The sequence below is a fragment of the Lathyrus oleraceus genome, chromosome 3 (genome assembly GCF_024323335.1).
Source record: "Lathyrus oleraceus cultivar Zhongwan6 chromosome 3, CAAS_Psat_ZW6_1.0, whole genome shotgun sequence".
NCBI lineage: Eukaryota > Viridiplantae > Streptophyta > Magnoliopsida > Fabales > Fabaceae > Lathyrus > Lathyrus oleraceus.
Genome location: NC_066581.1, coordinates 511,538,303 through 511,555,838, shown reverse-complemented (window position 1 = coordinate 511,555,838; position 17,536 = coordinate 511,538,303).

The following is a 17,536-nucleotide window of genomic DNA, read 5'->3' as shown; positions in this document are numbered from 1 at the left end:
TCATCCTGTTACTTTGTTGTGTCCTTCACAACTATAAATAATATATTTTATGATAATGATTTCAATTCACGTAACAAAAAACCGATGTATAATACCTGTACGCGCCATGTTTTTTTTCTTCTAAAAAACAATTTATTCCTTTTATTTTAGTAAAAATTGAGAGGTAAACTAATTCATGGTACATGTTTCGAATCCCAACAACTACATATTTTGTTTTTATTTATTTAAATGTGACACTTTTCTTTTTAATTTAGTTTTTTTTAATATTAAATAATATATTTCATCGGGTTCACTAATAACTAAGGGGTATGCTACCTAAATTTAACTATAAAAGATACATTCAATAGGTTTTACCATAAACCTAACTCATATATATAGTCGCTCCATACTCGTAAACATGATTCTTTGGAATGGATTGCAAGACAGAAAATTCTTTGGTTATGTGTTGTTGTTCTTCTAACACTCACCTTTAACGAATCATTATCATGTTATTGCAATATATCTCACATAATGATATTGTGTTTGTTGTTGTTGTTGTTAGCGTTTCCGCCTCTTGCCAATGTTGAATGGTAAAAGGAAACATTATTATGGAATAAATCCTCAATATTGTCAATCAAAGAAAACATTATGTAATATATTGCTTTCTTAGGTCGACAACATTGAGAATTTTTTTCCCAATTACTTCAATTTATTTTGAATATAGTCGGTTGTTTATTTATTGCAACAAAAAAAAAAATTAGTGAATGATATATTTCTTTCAATTTCTTTTCGTTCACTATTTTTTTTTTTTGCAATAGAGGTAATCTACTACCTTGATTGAATTAAGAACCGACAGAAAAAGTCTCTATTTTAGTTTATTTTTTATTTAAAAAGATATAATATCTGCCATCGGTTTTGGATCAAAATCGAGGGAAAAAGTAAATCAGTTTTGTATCAACATATCTTGTCATCCATTTATAAAGTAACAACACTCAAGATACTACCAACACATCAATCCACAAAGAACCCTCTACATCCAATCAGAACGCGAACACCACCACTATATATATATATATATATATATATATATATATATATATATATATATATATATATATATATATATATATATATATATATATATATATATATATATATATATATATATATATATATATATATATATATATATATATATATATATATATATATATATATATATATATAGGATGTAACACCCTTCTAAAATACCCCAACATATTTAATTAAAATAACAACATATCAATCAGAGTAATATGCAATCAAGGGTGTCACACAATTATTTCACACCATTCATCATAATATTTAGTCATGCTCATTATTTAATTCAAAACATAAAGCATTGCACAATACGCAGCGGATAGAGATCAAATCGATCATTCAAAACATGTAACACATTACATGTAAACTGGTTCAACAACCAACAATAAAACAATTAAAACATCCCTTCCCGATGTTACATCTACCAGAGCATGACCCACTAAGGAACTACACTAGACTCCAAGTACTAGCTCCTACTCAATCACTGCTCGTTACCTGAAAAATAGTTGTAAGGGTGAGTTCCTCAATCGATATAATAAGCATTATAAAATATCATGTCATGTTAAGTAATTTAACACATTAATCACCCTAATCACATAACACATTCAGTAACGGTACATCAACTCAAACATCGTATTCAATACCAATACAACTCATACTCATACTCAATATCACACAATTACACGTATAATATTGGAATACATCCATTCATATTATACGCCATACATATATTATGCAATGAGACTCCATGCATGCGGTACCGACTATTTGTGAACATATAGTTCACCTCACCGTCCAAATCCAGGCACGGCTACCAAGCCCACTAGTCCCACTCATTTGAGACCTAGTGACTCACTCACTAATTCCTCACCACGGGAATTAGCTACCACCCCTCAAGGGCCATGCTATGCACGCTAATCACCTAGCATGCAAACATCAACAACAAATCCAAAATGATTTACTCACTAATTCCTCACCATGGGAATTAGCTACCACCATAACGGCCACAATATGCATGCTAATCACCTAGCAATGCAACATCAACACAACCCAAGAATAGACATATGCTCACACTCTAAGGCATAAAACAATCTATTCACAAATGCATACATAACTGATACATTCAAAGCATTATGCATACAATCATACCTCGTTAACATATGTCTCAAAACATCATATCATGTCAAATAATTCAATCACAGTATTAGCACACTCTACTAATACCTATACTGCTCAAAACAGCGGGAAATAATCCCTACTATATCACACACCGATATAGGCAACCATCAAATAGGTACACAACATTTTAAATAACAATTTTTCCACTTTTCAACAGTGTTAACCGGTTAACGCCCTGGGTTAACCGGTTAACGCAGGCAGAACACGCTTCCTGGCAATTCACAACAGTGTTAACCGGTTAACGCCCTGGGTTAACCGGTTAACGCAAACAGAACAACAATATTTCACAACTCACAACAGTGTTAACCGGTTAACACCCTGGGTTAACCGGTTAACGCAGACAAAACAGCAAATTTACACAATTCAAAACAGTGTTAACCGGTTAACACCCTGGGTTAACCGGTTAACGCAAGACAGAAAGCTGTTCCTGCGCTAACACAAAGCAGAATGCAGAATTCTCCGCATTTTCCGCCGTTGGAGGACTTCCGGACCTCCGATTCTAATTCCGTAAAAAGCTATACGTTCGGGGAAACACGACTCACACAATTACGGATTCAATTACAACTTTAACACAACTTATTCATCACAATATTTCAGCATTCAACATCCCAATTAGGGTCAATTCAACGGTTTATCACTACCCATTACATGTTAACCCATAATACCCATTAAACGACGATAAACCCCCCTTACCTGAGTTAATCCGACAATCTCTAAGCTCCAAGCTTTTCTCTTCTCCAATCTTCTTCCTCTTGCTCTGCCTCTTTGCCCTTTCTCCACTTTCTCAATCGCTTCTCTGTTTCACGTGAAAACTCTTTTTACCAAATGGAACTCTTTTTCCTTATTTCCAACTTATATATATTTTCCAATAATTATTATTTCAATAATAATAATAATAATCCAATAATTCCAATTATTTAATTAAATTAATAAATATAATATTAACTTAAATTAAATAATTATCTTATTTTAATCGGGGTGTTACAACTCTCCCCCACTAAAAGAGTTTTCGTCCTCGAAAACATACCTCAAGCGAACAACTCCGGATAAGACTCCTTCATCTGACTCTCCAGTTCCCAAGTCACATTGCCACCTGCTGGTCCTCCCCAAGCTACCTTTACTAAAGCAATCTCTTTACCCCGCAACTGCTTCAACTCTCGATCCTCGATCCTCATAGGTGATGTTTCAACAGTTAGGTTATCTCTCACCTGTACATCATCTATTTGGACTACATGCGACGGATCATGAATGTACCTCCTTAACTGAGACACATGAAAAACCTCATGCAAATTCGCAAGCGACGGCGGTAAAGCGATACGATAGGCTACCTCCCCTATCCTCTCCAAAATCTGATAAGGACCAATAAATCGAGGTGTCAACTTCTTCGACTTCAAAGCTCGACCAACACCAGTTATCGGAGTGACACGAAGAAACACATGATCTCCCTCTTGAAACTCAAGTGACTTCCTCCTCTTGTCGTGATAACTCTTCTGACGACTCTGAGCAATCCTCATCTTCTCCTGAATCATCTTAATCTTTTCCGTAGTTTGTTGAACAATCTCCGGTCCAACCACAGCACTCTCACCGGTCTCATACCAACATAAAGGTGTCCGACATCTCCTACCATACAAAGCTTCAAACGGTGCCATACCAATGCTCGAATGAAAACTATTATTGTAGGTAAACTCAATCAAAGGTAAGTAACAATCCCAAGCACCTCCCTTTTCCAAAACACAAGCTCTCAAAAGGTCCTCTAATGACTGAATCGTCCTCTCAGTCTGACCATCAGTCTGCGGATGATATGCAGAACTCAATCTCAGCTTAGTTCCCAAAGCCCTCTGCAAACCTTCCCAGAATTTCGATGTAAATCTAGGATCTCTGTCCGAAACAATACTCGACGGAATACCATGCAAACTTACAATCTTCTCAATATACAACTCGGCTAATCTTTCTAACGGATAATCCATTCTGATCGGAATGAAATGAGCCGATTTCGTCAATCTATCAACAATCACCCAAATAGCTTCAAAATTCTTACTTGTCCTCGGTAAACCAGAAACAAAATCCATACTGATACTATCCCACTTCCACTCTGGAATAGCCAACGGTTGCATTAGCCCAGACGGCTTCTGATGCTCAATCTTTGACTTCTGACAAGTCAAACAGGAATAAACAAAACTCGCAATTTCTCTTTTCATTCCCGGCCACCAAAATAACTTTTTCAAATCATGATACATCTTCGTAGCTCCAGGATGAATACTCAGGCCACTACGATGTCCTTCCTCAAGAATACTCTTCTTAAGTCCGGTAACATCCGGAATGCACACCCGATTACCAAATCTTAAAACACCATCCTCATCAACTCTGAATTCACCACCTTGACCTTGATTCACTAGAGTCAACTTATCAACCAAAAGCACATCGGATTTCTGACCCTCTCTAATCTCATCCAGAATACTACTCGTTAACTTCAACATTCCCAATTTAACACTATTGTGAGTACTCTCACACACCAAACTCAAGTCTCTAAACTGCTCAATTAAATCCAATTCCTTAACCATTAACATAGACATATGCAATGATTTCCGACTCAATGCATCAGCCACTACGTTTGCTTTACCCGGATGGTAATTCAAACCAAAGTCATAATCCTTCAGAAACTCTAACCATCTCCTCTGTCTCATATTCAGCTCTTTCTGATCAAACAAATACTTTAAACTTTTATGGTCACTGAAAACCTCAAATCTTGACCCATACAAGTAATGTCTCCATAACTTCAGAACAAATACCACAGCTGCCAACTCTAAATCGTGTGTCGGATAGTTCCTCTCATGAACCCTCAGTTGTCTCGAAGCATAAGCTATAACCTGCTTATTCTGCATCAACACACCACCCAAACCCAACAATGACGCATCACAGTAAACCTCAAATGATTCCGACGAACTCGGTAATATCAGAATAGGAGCAGTAGTCAACCTTCTCTTTAACTCTTGGAAACCTTCTTCACATTTTGAGTCCCAAACAAACGCTTGCCCTTTTCTAGTCAACATCGTCAATGGTAACGCCAACTTAGAAAATCCCTCAATGAACTTCCTATAATAACCAGCCAAACCAAGGAAACTTCGAATCTCCGCAACAGACTTATGAGCTTCCCACTTAGATACCGCTTCTATCTTAGAAGGATCAACAGCAACACCACCTCTTGAAATCACATGACCAAGAAAACTAACTTCTTCTAACCAAAATTCACACTTAGAGAGTTTAGCAAATAACTTCTTTTCTCGTAGAACTCCTAAAACCACTCTCAAATGTTCAGCATGCTCTTCTTCAGATTTCGAATACACCAATATGTCATCAATAAACACCACAACAAACTTATCTAGGTACGGATGGAAAATCCTATTCATATACTCCATAAATACTCCAGGCGCATTAGTCACACCAAAAGGCATTACAGAATACTCATAATGTCCATACCTTGTTCTGAAAGCAGTCTTCTGAATATCCTCAGTTTTCACACGTATCTGATGATACCCAGATCTCAAATCTATCTTGCTGAACACACTCGCACCAACCAACTGATCCATCAAATCATCAATCCTCGGCAAAGGATACCGATTCTTGATCGTCACTTTATTCAGTTGCCTATAGTCCACACACAATCTCATAGTACCTTCTTTCTTCTTAACCAATAACACTGGTGCACCCCACGGTGACACACTCGGACGAATAAATTTCTTATCCAACAAATCTTCCAGCTGACTCTTCAATTCAGTTAACTCAACAGCAGACATGCGGTACGGAGCCATCGATATCGGCCTAGTACCAGGTACCAAATCAATCGAGAACTCAACTTCACGCTCTGGCGGTAATTCATTCACTTCTTTCGGAAACACATCAGGAAAATCACACACCACGGCTAGATCGCAAATCACCAGTTTATCTTTAGCCTCCAAAGTCGCTAACAGCATAAACAACTCTGCCCCATCTGCTACTGCCTCATTCACCTGCCTCGCTGATAGAAACAAACTCTTTCCTTCCTCACTCTCAGAAAAGATCACAGTCTTATCAAAACAGTTGATAGAAACTCGGTTAAACACCAACCAGTTCATACCCAAGATAACATCAATCTGCACTAGTGGAAGACACACAAGGTCTATCCCAAAGTCTCTACCAAAAATACTCAAAGGACAATTCAAACAAACTGAAGTAGTAGTCACTGAACCCTTCGCGGGAGTATCAATCACCATACTACCACGCATCTCAGATATCTCTAACTCAAGTTTCACAGCACAGTCCAAAGATATAAAGGAATGAGTAGCACCGGTGTCAATAATAGCTACAAGAGGAAAGCCATTAGTATAACACGTACCTCGGATCAAACGATCGTCTGCAAAAGTCTCAGAACCTGATAAAGCAAAGACCTTGCCTCCCGACTGGTTCTCCTTCTTTGGCTTAGGACACTGTGGACTGATATGACCCACCTCCCCACAGTTGAAATAAGTCACAGTCTTAGACCGACACTCTGCAGCCAAATGCCCACCTTTGCCACACTTGAAACACTTCTTCTCATTACTGGTACACTCATGGATACGATGTCCAGCCTGACCACATCTGTAACACTTAGCAGGAGCACTGGAGTCTCCCCCACTAGGCCTCTTCATCCCACTCTGTCTCTGGAAACCTCTGCCAGCTGCATACGGTTTCCCACGATCATTCTGATTCTTGCCTTTCCTATCAATCCTCTGCTGATAGCTCTCCGCTCTGGCTTTGGAATCTTGTTCAAAAATCCTGCAACAGTCAACCAAATCAGAGAACACTCTAATTCGCTGATATCCAATAGCCTGCTTGATCTAGGGACGTAACCCGTTCTCAAACTTCACACATTTCGAAAATTCTCCAGCAGCCTCATTATAGGGAGTGTAATACTTCGACAGCTCTGTGAACTTAGCAGCATACTCAGTAACAGACCTGTTACCCTGCTTCAATTCTAAGAACTCTATCTCTTTCTTTCCTCTGACATCCTCTGGAAAGTACTTCCTCAGGAATCTCTCTCTGAACACAGCCCAAGTGATCTCAGCATTCCCAGCAGCTTCCAACTCAGTGCGGGTAGCAACCCACCAATCATCAGCTTCCTCTGACAGCATATGCGTACCGAACCTGACCTTCTGGTTATCGGCACACTCAGTCACTCGGAAGATCCTCTCGATCTCCTTCAACCACTTCTGAGCACCATCTGGATCGTATGCTCCCTTGAACATTGGAGGATTGTTCTTCTGGAACTCACTCAGTTCCTCCAAGTACTCCAGCTAGCATACCCAGAGCCTCAGCAATTGCAGCATCATCTCTACCTCTTCCAGCCATCTCTATTCTGAAAACCCAACAAGCTAAAACAATAAGTACTGATAGGGTTACACAACACCTATCCCGTACAGGGGAACAGAATAATTACGACTCGACTCGACCAACCAGGCTCTGATACCACTAATGTAACACCCTTCTAAAATACCCCAACATATTTAATTAAAATAACAACATATCAATCAGAGTAATATGCAATCAAGGGTGTCACACAATTATTTCACACCATTCATCATAATATTTAGTCATGCTCATTATTTAATTCAAAACATAAAGCATTGCACAATACGCAGCGGATAGAGATCAAATCGATCATTCAAAACATGTAACACATTACATGTAAACTGGTTCAACAACCAACAATAAAACAATTAAAACATCCCTTCCCGATGTTACATCTACCAGAGCATGACCCACTAAGGAACTACACTAGACTCCAAGTACTAGCTCCTACTCAATCACTGCTCGTTACCTGAAAAATAGTTGTAAGGGTGAGTTCCTCAATCGATATAATAAGCATTATAAAATATCATGTCATGTTAAGTAATTTAACACATTAATCACCCTAATCACATAACACATTCAGTAACGGTACATCAACTCAAACATCGTATTCAATACCAATACAACTCATACTCATACTCAATATCACACAATTACACGTATAATATTGGAATACATCCATTCATATTATACGCCATACATATATTATGCAATGAGACTCCATGCATGCGGTACCGACTATTTGTGAACATATAGTTCACCTCACCGTCCAAATCCAGGCACGGCTACCAAGCCCACTAGTCCCACTCATTTGAGACCTAGTGACTCACTCACTAATTCCTCACCACGGGAATTAGCTACCACCCCTCAAGGGCCATGCTATGCACGCTAATCACCTAGCATGCAAACATCAACAACAAATCCAAAATGATTTACTCACTAATTCCTCACCATGGGAATTAGCTACCACCATAACGGCCACAATATGCATGCTAATCACCTAGCAATGCAACATCAACACAACCCAAGAATAGACATATGCTCACACTCTAAGGCATAAAACAATCTATTCACAAATGCATACATAACTGATACATTCAAAGCATTATGCATACAATCATACCTCGTTAACATATGTCTCAAAACATCATATCATGTCAAATAATTCAATCACAGTATTAGCACACTCTACTAATACCTATACTGCTCAAAACAGCGGGAAATAATCCCTACTATATCACACACCGATATAGGCAACCATCAAATAGGTACACAACATTTTAAATAACAATTTTTCCACTTTTCAACAGTGTTAACCGGTTAACGCCCTGGGTTAACCGGTTAACGCAGGCAGAACACGCTTCCTGGCAATTCACAACAGTGTTAACCGGTTAACGCCCTGGGTTAACCGGTTAACGCAAACAGAACAGCAATATTTCACAACTCACAACAGTGTTAACCGGTTAACACCCTGGGTTAACCGGTTAACGCAGACAAAACAGCAAATTTACACAATTCAAAACAGTGTTAACCGGTTAACACCCTGGGTTAACCGGTTAACGCAAGACAGAAAGCTGTTCCTGCGCTAACACAAAGCAGAATGCAGAATTCTCCGCATTTTCCGCCGTTGGAGGACTTCCGGACCTCCGATTCTAATTCCGTAAAAAGCTATACGTTCGGGGAAACACGACTCACACAATTACGGATTCAATTACAACTTTAACACAACTTATTCATCACAATATTTCAGCATTCAACATCCCAATTAGGGTCAATTCAACGGTTTATCACTACCCATTACATGTTAACCCATAATACCCATTAAACGACGATAAACCCCCCTTACCTGAGTTAATCCGACAATCTCTAAGCTTCAAGCTTTTCTCTTCTCCAATCTTCTTCCTCTTGCTCTGCCTCTTTGCCCTTTCTCCACTTTCTCAATCGCTTCTCTGTTTCACGTGAAAACTCTTTTTACCAAATGGAACTCTTTTTCCTTATTTCCAACTTATATATATTTTCCAATAATTATTATTTCAATAATAATAATAATAATCCAATAATTCCAATTATTTAATTAAATTAATAAATATAATATTAACTTAAATTAAATAATTATCTTATTTTAATCGGGGTGTTACATAGGACGCTACATTGTAAAACACAAACTTGAAATGATAATGAAAGAATTTATCATGAAAAAAGTGGAACTTAAAGAAGTTTGGGAAAAATCTTTGTGATGGATTACAAGAGCATAAAAAGATTTGGTTTAAGGTTGCAACAAGAAGAATTAGGGTTTTGTGATCACTGCAAACATACTATGATTATGGATTCAAATTGAAGATATCTTAAGCCTTATCCCCAAGAAGATTCAAACAAGTGTTTATATGATTGGATTATTTGTCAAGTCTTGAAGATTAGAAGTGTGAAAGTGAAAGTTCGCCTAGTCATGTCTGAGTGACCGTATTTTGTAAAAATACAAGTTTTTTTTCATAAAGTTATACTGCTAAATCACACACATACACACACGCGCACACACACACACACACACACACACACACACACACACACACACACACACACATAAAAAAACAAGTTTTAAGGCTATATTTCGTCAAGAAAACATCCCTAAAATGTTTTGGAGGTGATCCAGTTGAATTAGAAACTTCATAATAGTATTGAACATGCTTTTAAACTCTCCAATTGATTGTCACTTATACCTAATCGATTGGGTTAGTGCAAAAGTTGTCATAAGAGATTAGTACAAAGTCTTAATGAAGGGAAACACCTATATATATTTTCTTTCCTTTTGAGTTTTGTAATCGATTAATTTTGAGGCTTACAATCGATTGGGGCAAGGAGTCAATTGATTGACAAATTAAATTTTGGCCCATGGATCTTTCCTTTTTTGTGCCAACCTCAAACCTATAAACAAACGCTTTTCCATTCTCATGTTTCACACCCAGAAATGTGAGCCTCCTATCTCACTCACTCACTATCTCTAGAATATTTTTCTACTTTCTCTCACTTAAATTTAGACGTAGTGCTTCAAGAAAGTTATTTGCATTTGGTGAGGAAATTTTTATTCTAGAAAGGACGTTATTATAAATTCATCAAAGAGTGTTTCCTCTTAGTTGCATAACTTATCCCAAAGGGATTGTTTATTTGGATTCAAAATATAAACTCGTCAAAAGCTTTATTTGGGGATTTAGATTCTTAAGTATTTGGTTCATAAGCTCAACCTGGTTTAAAAGCTTGCTTTGGTTTGAGATCAGTCAGTTTTAAAATCTCAACTTGGTTCATGGTTATTCTGGTCAAAACCCTAGTTCGATTTGTAAGCTCAACACGATCAATAACTTGTTTTGGTTTGAGATTAATCCAGTTTAAAATCTCAGGGGTTCGTAGTCATCCTAGTCAAAACCCCAGTTCATTTCTTGAATTCATAATGGTAAAAAACTCATATTGGTTAGAGATAAGCTCATCGAAAATACCTGTTTAGCTTGGGTATTAAGCGTTTCACGTTTCTATTTGGAAAGAAGACTAACCTCTTCAATCCGCTGTTTGGAAGGAAAATTAACCAGTTCTCTCCATAAGTATGTGTTTGGGAAGACTATCTGCTTATCTCAGTTATTCGTTGTTTGGTTGGAAGTTATCCTGAAACTTCCTTTTTTCCTTGTATAAGAGGGTTCGAGAGTTCAGCCTACTAAAACCTCTTAGGAATTAGTGGATATTCTCAATATCAAATCTTGGGGAGAGGATTAGGTCACTTCATTTCGACTAAAGCTCTGTAATTCCTGGTTTCATTTCTCTTACCCTTAACTCTTTACTTTCTGCATATTTACTTTTCAATGCTATCGTTCTAACATTTTTATAAAAAAATGTTTTAAAACTCTGATAATAATAAATAAATGTTTTTAAACTATCATTTTTATAAAACCCACAATTCACATTTCTCTTGTGTGTTAAGTCACATGTCTAACACATTCTTCTCCCCATAACTTCCCTATGAACATTATCCTCGAGGCCCAAGATAATGACACTTCTGGCTTTATCCACCTTATCGGCCTTTTTTTGCTTGTGTTAGGTGTGTTGAGATATAAGATATAATCCAAGTTGTTGTGGCCTAAGCCCAAAGTCAATTAGGGTTTATGGTTTGTTACTTAGTTTGTTATATTTGTTACTTAGTATTCAAGTAAATTTGTATATAATGACATGCATATGCAAATCAATTTATAACATAATCATTCTTCAATAATAGAATCCTTATTTTTCACACTCTCTCTCTCTCTTTTCTCTCCTCACAAAAGTGCCTCACGCACTAACAAATTGGTATCTATAGCTCCGGTTAGACTCCTGATCGTGTTTTTAAGAATCACACGCCAGTGATCGTATTTCCGGAATTGTGGGTTGTTAATCGCATTTACTGCAAAGATGAATGACACTAACGATATTCTGAATTCTCTTCCAATTTTTTACGGCAAGAATTGGATTCGATGGAGAAAATAGATGCAGTCCTTGTTCGATTTTCTTGAAACCTTTAAAGTGGTTACTAATGGCGTCCCTGAGCTTACTGAGAATGCAATCGATGCTCAGAGAGTCACGCATAAGGAGGCGGAGAAGAAAGACTATAAGGTCGCGTATTGCATTCAATCGGCAGTAGATTCGACGAATTTCGGCAAAATTTATCATGCTGAATCGGCGAAGGAGGCATGGGGTATTCTTGTTAAGTACTATCAAAGTGGTGAGAGATTAAAAGTCTTCAAATTCTAGACTTTACAACAGCAGTATGAATTGATGCACATGGGAGAAGATGAAAAGATTGTAGGCTATATGTCGAAAGTGCAGAATCTAGTCCATCTCATGAATGGTTGTGGTGAAACCCTAACTGATAAGATGATATTTGAGAAGGTAATGCGTACATTTACCTCTCACTTTGATCATGTTATTGTAGCTATTCGAGAATCTAACAATCTTGAAACCTTGAAATTGGAAGATTTGGTTGGTTTGTTGGAGGCGCATGAGATTAGGATTGTTGAATGGATAGGGGTTCAAGATTCAATATAGGCACTACAGGCTCAGGATTGGAAGAAGCATGGTGGTTTTTACAATTTAAAAGGTAAAGTAGACAAGATTAAAGCAATAAGTCTTGTTCGAATGCTCAAAAGCACAAGGTTAATGATAGGGCTTCTGAATCCTCGAAAAAGAGGAGGAGGAAACTCATATCAGAAAGACAAAGAGAAAAAAGGTGTATAGTGCTAAAACTGTGAAAAGTGGGGTCACACGGCCAAGAATTGTTGGTATAATAAAGACGAAGGGTCTACAAAAGGCAAGGAGGAAAGAGAGAACCTTGCACGTCAAGATTCGGATGATCCTGAAGATATGGTGGTTATGGATGCAATTGCAGACGACCATGTAGAGTCTAAGACTTGGTTCCTCGACTCGGGCTGCTCGAATCACATGATTGGTCGAAAAGTGTGGTTATAAGACTTTGATTCGTCGAAGAAGAGTAAGATCAAACTTGCTGATAATAGCTCATTGTAAGCAGAAGGTACTGGAAACATAGTTTTTCAAAGGAGCAATAGAGGAAAAGCTATGATCAAAGATGTACTCTATGTACCTGGAATGAAGTGAAAATTTCTAAGTGTTAGACAACTGGTCGAAAAAGGTTCTCAGTGATTATGAAAGATGGAGCCTTGGAATTGTTCGATACTCAAAACAATTTGGTCTTGAAATCTCCTTTGTCGAAGAATATGACATTCAAGACCATGATCAGTTCGAATGAAGTATAATGTTTAAAACGGTTGTCGACCACAAGCATAGTTGGCTATGGCTTTTGAGTTTTGGACATTTGAACTTTAGATCACTCAATCAACTAATTACTCAAGATATCGTAATTGGTATACCAAGTATGGAGATGCGCGAAAAAGTCTATGAAGGTTGTCTAGTCTGCAACCAATCCAGAAAGTCTTTTGTTTCGACTATGCCCGTGAGATCCTCATGCATACTACTCGAAGTTGTACATTCAACTGTATGTGTCCCTTTTGAGGAGCATACTATTGGTGGAAATAGGTACTTTGTTTCGTTTGTCGATGAGTTTAGTCGAAAGTTGTGGATTTATGTGATCAAACGAAAGGACGAAGTATTTGAAATCTTTGAGATTCAAGATGCTTGTCGAAAATCAGAGTGAGAAGAAGATCAAAGTTATGCGAATAGATGGAGGTGGCGAATACACATCCAAGATGTTTGAAAAATTCTATTCAAAACGTGGTATTAATCATGAGGTAATTGTGCCTTATGTAATACCCCAAAATTTACCCTTCATTTTTCCTGGAAGCATACGCTTTACACCTCATGCATGCATTCATTTTTAGGTCATTTAGCATTTGCATTTCATCATGGCAATCGGAATCGGATCCAAGAAGCTTGAACATCATCCAGGACATTTTGTATGCTCTATTTAGATGATCAGTCAACACAAGGGAAAGACTTAAGTTACTTCCAACAGGGGCTTATTCGTCAGTCAAAACGTTAATCTTGAAGGAGCAAAGGTTTGTTCATGAGCTGTCGTGCTCGCTAGGCGAAGCCCACGTGTTTTGAAAGAAAAAAAAAACGAAAAACGAAAAAAAAAACGGAAAACGAAAATAAAAATAAAAATAAATAAATAAATAAATAAAAGAAAAAATCTTGGACTTGGACCTCTCTCATTTGAGCCCACAGGTCCACAAAAATCAGGTTATAAATTCAGAGTTTCAATGAAACAAAAGGTCATTCTATTCCTATTACCCTGGCTGAAAAAAGATAGTGAGAGAAGAGTTAACAGAGTTCAGAGCAGCCTCCAAACCCTGAAGGGAACTCAACTGCACAGAATCACCTCTGCCTCACATAAACCCTAAAGATTGTTTTGTAAACCTCACGGGTGCAACTCAATTTCAATCAAGCTCTCCAATCAGGTTTGCCCTTATTCCCATTATCTTTGAGCTTTGAATTTGAATACTCTGAATGTTTGAGGTATTATGGGTGAATTTGATACCCTTTTGATGCATGTCTTTTTTGTGAATTTTAATGGCATGATTCATGTGGTTACATTTTGATTTGGGGGCAACCCTTGATTACCCTATTTTTTTGTCTCTAACCTGTTTGTTGAGTTTTTTGTGAGGGCTCACATGACTTTTGCAGGGATAACTTGCGTGGTTTTCCACTTTATTTGTGGGATACCGCCTGGAGGTTTCATTCCGATTACCTGTATTGACTCACTTTTTTTGATGGTGTTTAGCTGAGAAGGATCCATGGGTTTCCCATTCCTCTAATTGTTGTTACTTCGGATCTTTATCCGTGTGGTACTTTTACATTTTTCCCGCATTTTACTGCTTTCCTAGCTGGAAGACCTCGATAGGAGGCAATGTTTTTGTGTGTTTATTTTTTTTTACAGGTTCCTTCGTCCAGGACTCCTTTTGCATGCGCGTTCCTAAAACGCTAACCCTTCATTGATTTTTCTTCTCCTAAACACACGTTTACTCCTTCTACTACAGGCGAGTAAGTCTCCGAAGGTCGAGTGTCATACCCCAAAAACTACCCATCATTTTTCCTAAAAAAAAAAAAAAAAAACGAAAAAAAAAAACGAAAAAAAAAACGAAAAAAAAGAAAAAAAGAAAAGAAAAAAAAAATTTAATTAATTAATTAATTAATTAATTAAATAATTAAAATAAATATATAAATAAAATATAACAAATTATTTTGGACTTGGGTCTCTCTCATTCCAAGCCCATTACCCACGAAATTAGTCTATAAATACTGAAGTTTCAGTAGGGGAGTTTACACTTGGAGTTACACTGGGAGATTCACTGAAAAAAAAGAGGAGGAGAACAGAGAAGAACGAATAGAAGTTTTGGCATAGGAACCCTGCCTACCCGGAGAATTCAGAGTAAAGAAACCCTGAAGACAGCCCATCTGCACCGAAGCCATCGCCGTCCAATTCCCGCTGCCTAACTTATTCCGATACTACAAGGGGTCAATCCCTTCAACCTTGAATTGGCAAACAGGTTTGCATATCTCTATTGTTTATACTTTCAATTGGCCATATCTACATATATAATGCATCATGATTAAATGTTGATATATAATTTGCTTTCGTATGGGAATTTAAATATGCCTGAATACCCTGAATGTTTGACCATGTTATTCCTGTGATAAAATGCCATAAAATTCAAAGTTCCTAACGTGGGGCTGTTTTCAAATTCAAAATCCGTGGCCTATTCTGTGTTTTTTTATGTTTTATCATAGCCATGCATTATTCATCCTATCCTATTTATTGTTGTGATATTTCTCCGGTGTAATCTTCGATTGCACCCTGATTTGGTGTTCTGACATGTTTCTTTTTTTTGAGTTTCGTAAAGGTTCACATATCCCAGGAAAAGGTTATTGGCTAGGTATTCCACTTTATTTGTGGGATACCCTTGTGGAGTTTCACCCTAAATTATTTTTTAATGTATTAATTTCTAATGTATTAATTTTTTAATATATAATTTTTAATAATTTTAATGTGGAGTTTCATCCTAATTATATAATTAATTGTAAAACTTTGCCTTTGAATAAGTGATCTTGGACCTCTCTTTGTTGCCTTACGATTACGATATTACGGTCATGTCCCGCGAACGTGGGGATACCCTTAGCAAAGACCCTTCGGTTAAATCATCATAAAATAAATTATAGTCCCTCGGATGTTGCCTTCGAATATACAACTTTGTCCCTCGATGACCCTCCGATGTTGCCTACGGTTAAAAGATGATAGTCCCTTCGAATGCTAAGGTATCCTCGTAACTGTTGCCTTCAATGACCTATCGATGACCCTACGATGACCCTTAAACATCCAAAGGATAAAACTACTTATTTCTCAATAATAAGGACAGTTTTACCCTCATAAGGATAGGAAATGCTCATAAAGACCTTGGGTCGGTATAACTCTTAATTGCTGGCTCACAACCTAAAACATTTTTTCACACCTCACACCTTTCAAAATACCTTCAGAAAATCACCACTTGGTATACATTCATACTAGAATCATTACCGAGTTATATTTTTCTAAACAATTTTCAAAACTAAACGAGATAATCACTTTGTATACATTCATACAAGAATCATTACAAAGTTAAATTCTCTTTTCAAAAAAACAATTTTTCTAAACAATTCACAAACACTTTTTTTCAGACAAAAATAATATAAGTGATCGAGCAATTAAGAGCCCATGGATAACCATGGATACAAAGGGTGCTAACACCTTCCCTTTGTATAATGTACCTCCCGAACCCAAAATCTAAATTAAGGTCTTTCCTGTTCTTTTCCACCTTTCCTTATTGGATAAAAGAAAAGTCGGTGGCGACTCTTGCTAACCGCGACATTGCGATTAAAACCACAAAAAAGTCCAGTTCACCGTATGACAGAACTGGCGACTCTGCTGGGGACCCTAAATATTTAAAAGAGAGGTTACCTTAAAAACAAGATCACTTATTCAATTTGTCTGATTTATTTTTAAGGGATTGCTTGGGTATGATATGCTTGAGTGAAAGATCCTACACCCGGATCTAGTGTACCTTAGGTAAGTAGCAAGAGATCATCGCGACTGTCCGGCGTATACTGGAATGGTCAAAATGATGGCTACGGTTAATGTGGCACTTTGGATGTCCTGATGTTCCTCATGTTAGTTGAGGAAATATTTGGCATTCGCGTGGTGTCATAAAAGCATTAACCAGACCTTTAGAACCCTAATTGACTCATCCTGGCCATTAGAAAGTAGTGAGATAACTGGCTTCGGTTCCGACTGGAGTTGGTTGAGACTCGATACTACACTCTTTGAGATTGGACTTTAGGGAAGCTTCGGTCAACCACTTGGTGTTGCACTGAAGTGGACTTAAGGAAAGGTCAATGATTTGAGATCCTTCTA